A 6,497-nucleotide genomic window follows, 5' to 3' on the forward strand; every position below is an offset into this window, starting at 1 on the left:
ACTAAGAGCGGTCTTGTAGAAATGTACAAAATTATAAGAGTCAGAGATAAAGTGGATGACAAGAATCTTTACCTCAGCGTAGCGGAGGCTAATATTTTGCGGCATATGATAAGGGTGAGAGGGGAAATATTTAAAAGGGACCCGAGGAACAACGTGTTCACGCAGACGGTGGTGAGTACATGAAACGATCTGCTGGAGGAAGTGTTTGAGGCAGTTGGAATAGTATCATTGAAGAAGCACTTGTACAGGTACATGGAGGCGCGGAACTTGGAGGGATATGGGCCAAACGCAGGAAATTGGGATGTGCTGAGTGGGCACCATGGTCAGTATGGACTGGTTGGGCCGTTAGGTCTGTGTCCTTGTCGTATTGCTCTATGAACAGCGTTCTAATGGAAGATTTGCAGTTAGACTGCACGGCTATGTCACTATAGTCCTCATCTGCTCCCTGAACTTAGTATTGTCACGGAATAAATGCAGGTGTTTGTGCAGCAACTCGGAAGCTGGAGCATGAAACCTATTTCGGTTACAAAACTGGGGAAATAAACGAAATTGTATCCCAAACTCCGCAACCGATTCCATATGGAATAAACTGTAAATACTAACCACAGCAGGATGAAGTTTCTCCAGATGTCGAACAACAATATTATGGATTTCTTTCAACTCTACATTTCTAGGTCTCTGGGAGTTTCCCGACCATTCTGACACCGGAGTCTCCTGCGGGCTTCGATGGCCAGTAAAATGTGTCTGACTGTTAACGTATTGAAGAGCAGAATAAAAATTAACGACACACACGGGGTGAGAAGATAATGAAGAAGCTCAACTATTGTCCTGGTCATTGATGTTAGAACACAGACATCCGAGTAACAAAACCAAGGTGAATTTGACATCCTGGACCAAAGTCTGTTCATAAAATACCAGAATACGTTCTTTCTACTGCTCAGCCCAGTCACTGTTCCCAGAACAGAAGCCTCCGTTTTCTCGGTGGAACACCTACATTTCAACATTTGGCAACAAATGGCTACAAATCTGTCAAAGGTGAACGTGACGTTGAACCAGACAGATCAGTCCACGACGTCGTGAAGCAGGACGGCGTGGATATTACACACGTGGATAACGCCAAAGACTGCATGTCATAAGCAATCGGAATCTGCCTCAGTATTAGATCAAAAATAACAATCAGTAGATCGGCCGCTGCCATTCCTCCCAGGTAGCGGTTGAGACACCTGGAGAGAGCGCACTTTGCCGGAGACAGGACCACAATCGTCAGCAGGTTAACCGTGTAGAAAACTAACAGGACAAATTAACAGGACAGAATCAGGAGTGTGTCAACACTTCTGCCTTGTCCAGGAATAAAGGTCTTGAAGAAATAGAGTTTCCGATGATAACATTAAATGACAGTGCTGACATTTCGATCCTGCTCCACGAATCAGCAACATCGTGATGAGGATGTCAGGCTCGTCGATGACCCACAACAGATTATGTTGTCAAAATTCAAAGTGAATGCAAAAAAGTAATTGTTTATCAGTCCCTGGCTGTGCAAATGGAAGTTCTGCTCTGGAGGTAAAAAGGCTTGAACTAGAAGGATCGGAATGAGATTTGGGGGACATTTTGAGTTAATCACTCCCCTAAAATGACTCCAAACACTACAATCCTTTCGTGCGATTTGATTTGCTATCTATATCCAGACAGATCGACTCATACAGGCAGTCAGGTGAGTAGTGATAAGAAGATGTTCTCAGCCCGTTGGCTGCAGGCAAAGCATGCAACGACTGTTAGGGGTTTTATTGTGTTATTTTACGTGCAAGAAGATCATGCATACCTTGCATGATGCAACAGTTCCGTATGCCAGATACAACTCACCTTAACATGGAGGACGATGGAAACTAGATCAGACATTCATCAGATGAAAATGTTCGTATCAATGAAGTGATCCAAGATTCAATGTGTTCAAGTAACAATGAAGAAGACCAATACATGGCGATGGAGCAGGAGGTCGAATAAAGCCAGTTGCAGTCTCTCTATGAAGTGTCTCCCAATTGTGCCGAGTCGGCGCGGTAGCCTGTTCTCTTTAAAAATACAACTGGGAAACAATCCAAAAAAAAGAAAGGGAAGGGCAAAGAAATAAATATAGAATGAAAACAGCAATCCTGTGTTAACTGTACAGGACGTAAGGTGATGCAGAGTAGGAAATTCCCGGGCCCGCTTGTACATCTTGTGACTGGCACTGGATCAGTGTGATCATTACCATTCATCCACTTTCCTTCTGAACTGGACAACACAGTCCACGTCCCTGTTCCTGACCATGTTATATGATCCAGTTCGCACAAAAACACACCTCTCAGATCGGATACAATTCTGTTAATTTCCAACAGACAATGAGCGGGTGGAAAGAAAACGTTCAGAAAAAGGAGCGGCATCGCGTTGACAGACCCATACCGAGAGCAGGTACTGGATGAATCGAATCTCCGTGGTTTGAGACTTCAGTTGCAATGTTCAGATATCTCACCAGCTTGTACCACTTCGTCTGCTCTTGTGTTTGATTGAACATTCTCCTTCACTGCTCTTGTTAACCATGGACGGTTCATCTTTCTCACCGGTGTCCCCTCACATCTCACATCCGGAATCACACGAAGTAGAATTTACAGCGAGATTCGAACCGAGTGGCCAGATGAGTTGGGTAGCTTGAAGTAATCTGGATGACGGACAGTGGGGGCAGACATTTGGGTGAACATTGTTTTTCGACCATGCAGTGACCTCAATGTTACTGAATGCGGTGCGCGTTTCACTGATGTCAATTTAGATTGTGTAATAAATATCCCAGGCTCAAAGGGCCCAATTGAAACTTGTTTGTTCAGAGACCGTGAACAACATCGGGCCAATGAGTTCCAAATATCCCACAGGAGAAGTTGCAGAGAACTTAAGCACAACAAAACGATTTTCCAGCACCAAGAATAGCCAGGATAGTATATCTTCTCGATATCATAAAATATTTCATTTATCTTGAAATTAAAGTTCATCGTCTTGCAGTCGCAGAGATAATTCCCGTCAATGTCGGGGTAATTCTGTCTCTGGCTCTGAAGCGGTACATGGAAATTATTCCCATATTAATGGAGCAGGAAACTTCTCCTGTGGGATATTTGGAACTCATTGGCCCAATGTTGTTCACGGTCTCTGAAAAAACAAGTTTCAATTGGGCTCTTTGAGCCTGGGATATTTAATACAAAATCTAAATTGACATCAGTGAAACGAGCACCGCATTCAGTAACATTGAGGTCACTGCATGGTCGAAAAAGAATGTTCACCCAAATGTCTGCCCTCACTGTCCGTCATCCATATTACTTCAAGCTACCCAACTCATCTGGCCACTCGGTTCGAATCTCGCTGTAAAATCCACTTCGTGTGATTCCTGATGTGAGATGTGAGGGGACACCGGTGAGAAAGATGAACCGTCCATTGTTACCAAGAGCAGTGAAGGAGAATGTTCAATCAAACACCAGAGCAGACGAAGTGGTAAAAGCTGGTGAGACATCTGAACATTGCAACTTCATTTTAATGAAACAGAAAATTATCATAAAGCTGATCAGGAGAAAGAATCGATAACGAGGGATAACTGACACAAATATGCAAATAAAGATCCCCAGCTTCTATGGAGACAGGCGAATGAGGGGATGGGGGAATTGAGCTGATGTGTGACTCCTGGTCAGTGAGACTCAGAAATTAATAACTGAAACTAAAACATCCTTGCTCCACAATAGTTACCTTCCAATACCGTTGTCTTGGAGGATGGAATTGCGTGCAGGTTTAATAATAAAATGAATGTAGTTGGTTGAGGTGCTGCAATGAGGATATTTAGACGGCAACTGGATGGTTCAATCAGTGTCGAAAACTGGAGGAAATTTGTTTGAGAGTGACGTCATGTTCTTCCGTGAGGTTAGCTATAATCTAGACAAAGATAGGTCAAATATGTGAAGCATAGAGAGACCGAGGTGCGCTTGTGCATGAAACCACAGAAGATTAGCAGGCAGGTGGATCAAGTATTCGGGGAACCATCTGACAGATTGCCGTTTATTGCAAGGGGATTGGAGATCAGAAACAGATAAATTCATTTATTACAATTGAACAGGTTTGTGAGGCCGCCCCTGGAGTAATGTGCACAGTTTTCCTCCACTGAATCGGTGAGGTATATGGTAGCATTGGTGGCGGCTGGGAAAGCATGGACTTACCTAACTCCCGGGTGAAAGTGCCTGCTGAAAAAAAAAACAGGTGATAAAGTTAAAACTGGACTGTTCAGAACATATCATGAGGGATGGCGATTCTGAACCTTGTAAGGTTCCAATGGACCGTGACTGGGGAGATGTTGGGATGTGTCCATTTGTCGGAGAGGAACTGTTAAGGAAAGATTATTGCAATGTTGATGGTTTAAAACTGAGGTTAGTTTGAAGATCTTGACGCACCATCGTCACTCTCTGAAATTCTCCACGACGCAGAGTCGTGGAGGTTGTCACTGGACTATTTGCAGAGGACATGGATATATTTGTGAAAGCTCCAGGAAATCGAAGCTCTGTGAAACTGGCAAAGAGCAGAGGCTGGGTCCTGGGGTTAAGCAGCCAGGATCATATTGAGTGGCCGAACTTTTTGGCACCTCCCGCTGACGTGTCAACCGTCAGGCGCGTCTCTGAATTCTTTAATCCAGCAAGTCGTTAAACCCTCGGGACAGAGCTTCCCTGTTAATGTTTCATTTAGAACGTGACTTAAAATGTCGTGAAATCTCTGTCCCACACGTCATATAAACAAAAATGTGAACAAAACTTTGAAGGAAAACCTGTGCAAATGGCACCAACGTCACTCTGTCCAACCAATGACCAGTGGTTAGAAGATGTCACGGACTCTCCTTTCCAAAATCCCTTCACTTATCAACGGCCGCACTCTTGAGTCCGCTGTATCCCGAGCCGCTGTGAGAAAACCACGGTGTGTTTTGTCCACATTTTTATCCACTCAAACAGCTCCGGTCCTATTAACTGGAATGAATTGACGTCGACTAAAAAAGTCAAAATTACAAATGTAAACATCAACATATGTCAGGAATGGGATTCGAACCCACGCCCCCAGTTGGAGACCAGAACACCCCCGTTTCAACGGAAGGAATTTCATTCCTTGAGTCTGGCGCCTTAGACCATTCGGCCACACTGACAGCCCTGCTTAACCCTCTTCAAATCCGACACAAAAGGTTTAGTTTGAGAAAAGACCAAAAGCATGTGTTGATAAAGGTTAGGCAGGATAGTTTGAAACTGCAAACTGTCCTGCGTAACTTTTATGCGGTGATATTTTATATTCAGCCATCAACTTACCGAAGCATTTCACGTCATATACCACTAGAATGGGAAATGTGAAATCATTACCAGGTCGGGCCATGATGAGGAACGTTATTCAGTGGTCAGCAGTGGCCGGTAGGACCAGATTGCTCATTATATGGTGTCGGGTGGAGGAATGAAATCCACTGTCACGTCAAAACCCGGGCAGTGAGACGTTTTTCGCCCTCAAGCCCTCGGCCATATTCCGCTCATTTCTGCTGCCTGCTGCCACTGATCAGCAACAACTCCGGCTGCAGAACCAGACCGGAAAGTGTCTTGAGGGGAAGGACCGGGTCTCAACGTCCAATACCAAGGGAGCATGATCAGAGGGCAGCTCATATTCTAGGGTGGACTCGGTCAGAACTGTAGGCAAGCATGACTGGATCCAGTACAGGGACAGATGAAGGGTCAGAAATCATCGCCACATGCACAACAGAGACAAAGTCAAGGTCCAATTCACACCTCAGATGGCGAAGTGTCCAGTGTGTCTTTCACCGGTTCAGTTCCTTCAGTTTGGCAGTGAATGAGACGGTTGACCTGAAAGTGTTGAGGAAGTTCGAAAAATAATGAAGTCAACCCGGCAAAAAGAGATAACTTGTTTTGTCGGAATATAAACAGTGAATCTCCCCTCTTCAAAGGAAACAGCAGCCGTATGATGGGCCAACCTCCCCTCGCGTATCTGGTCACCTGAAAACGAAGGATGCACCGTTCTATCAATATATCGATCCAACAGGTGGACCTACTTCTTGGGATGCAAATGTCTGCCCAAATGTGTGATACATGGGGAGTCCTGGTTGTACGTTAGAATGATCAGCGGCAGTTGTCCGTCTGGTCCCTGTGTCTAAAATTGTGAGCACTGCGAGCAGGGATTGACCTGCGTGGGGACCCCATTGGATTTCAAGTCCAACGCCTTAACCACTCGGCCATCGCAGCTCTGCCTTCGATTACTGTTACACAATCGGAGCTACGGATGTTGAGCCTGAAGTGTGGGTTTAAAATGCCTTGTTGCAGCCAGAGAGAGAGAGACAGACAGAGAGAGAGAGAGCAGAAGGTGAGTCATCGATCCGATACCAACAGAACACTTGCGCGCTGTTTGCAGCTATACTTTCTGTACCGTTAGTTCAGAAGGTGAGGGTGGAGAGAAGT

At 45.0% G+C, this 6,497-nt stretch overlaps 2 non-coding genes across 2 annotated transcripts; both read right to left on the reverse strand.

Moving 5' to 3' along the window:
* Positions 1 to 5,076: 5,076 nt before the first annotated feature.
* Positions 5,077 to 5,191, reverse strand: trnal-caa (transfer RNA leucine (anticodon CAA)). The gene is made up of 2 exons: positions 5,154 to 5,191; positions 5,077 to 5,122 (listed from the first exon to the last, which is right to left on the reverse strand). It is a non-coding gene; the product is annotated as a tRNA-Leu (tRNA).
* A 1,014-nt stretch (positions 5,192 to 6,205) lies between these two features.
* Positions 6,206 to 6,284, reverse strand: trnas-uga (transfer RNA serine (anticodon UGA)). The gene has a single exon. It is a non-coding gene; the product is annotated as a tRNA-Ser (tRNA).
* Between the last annotated feature and the right edge of the window lie 213 nt (positions 6,285 to 6,497).

Source organism: Pristis pectinata, chromosome 14, assembly GCF_009764475.1.
Source record: "Pristis pectinata isolate sPriPec2 chromosome 14, sPriPec2.1.pri, whole genome shotgun sequence".
Classification (NCBI taxonomy): domain Eukaryota; kingdom Metazoa; phylum Chordata; class Chondrichthyes; order Rhinopristiformes; family Pristidae; genus Pristis; species Pristis pectinata.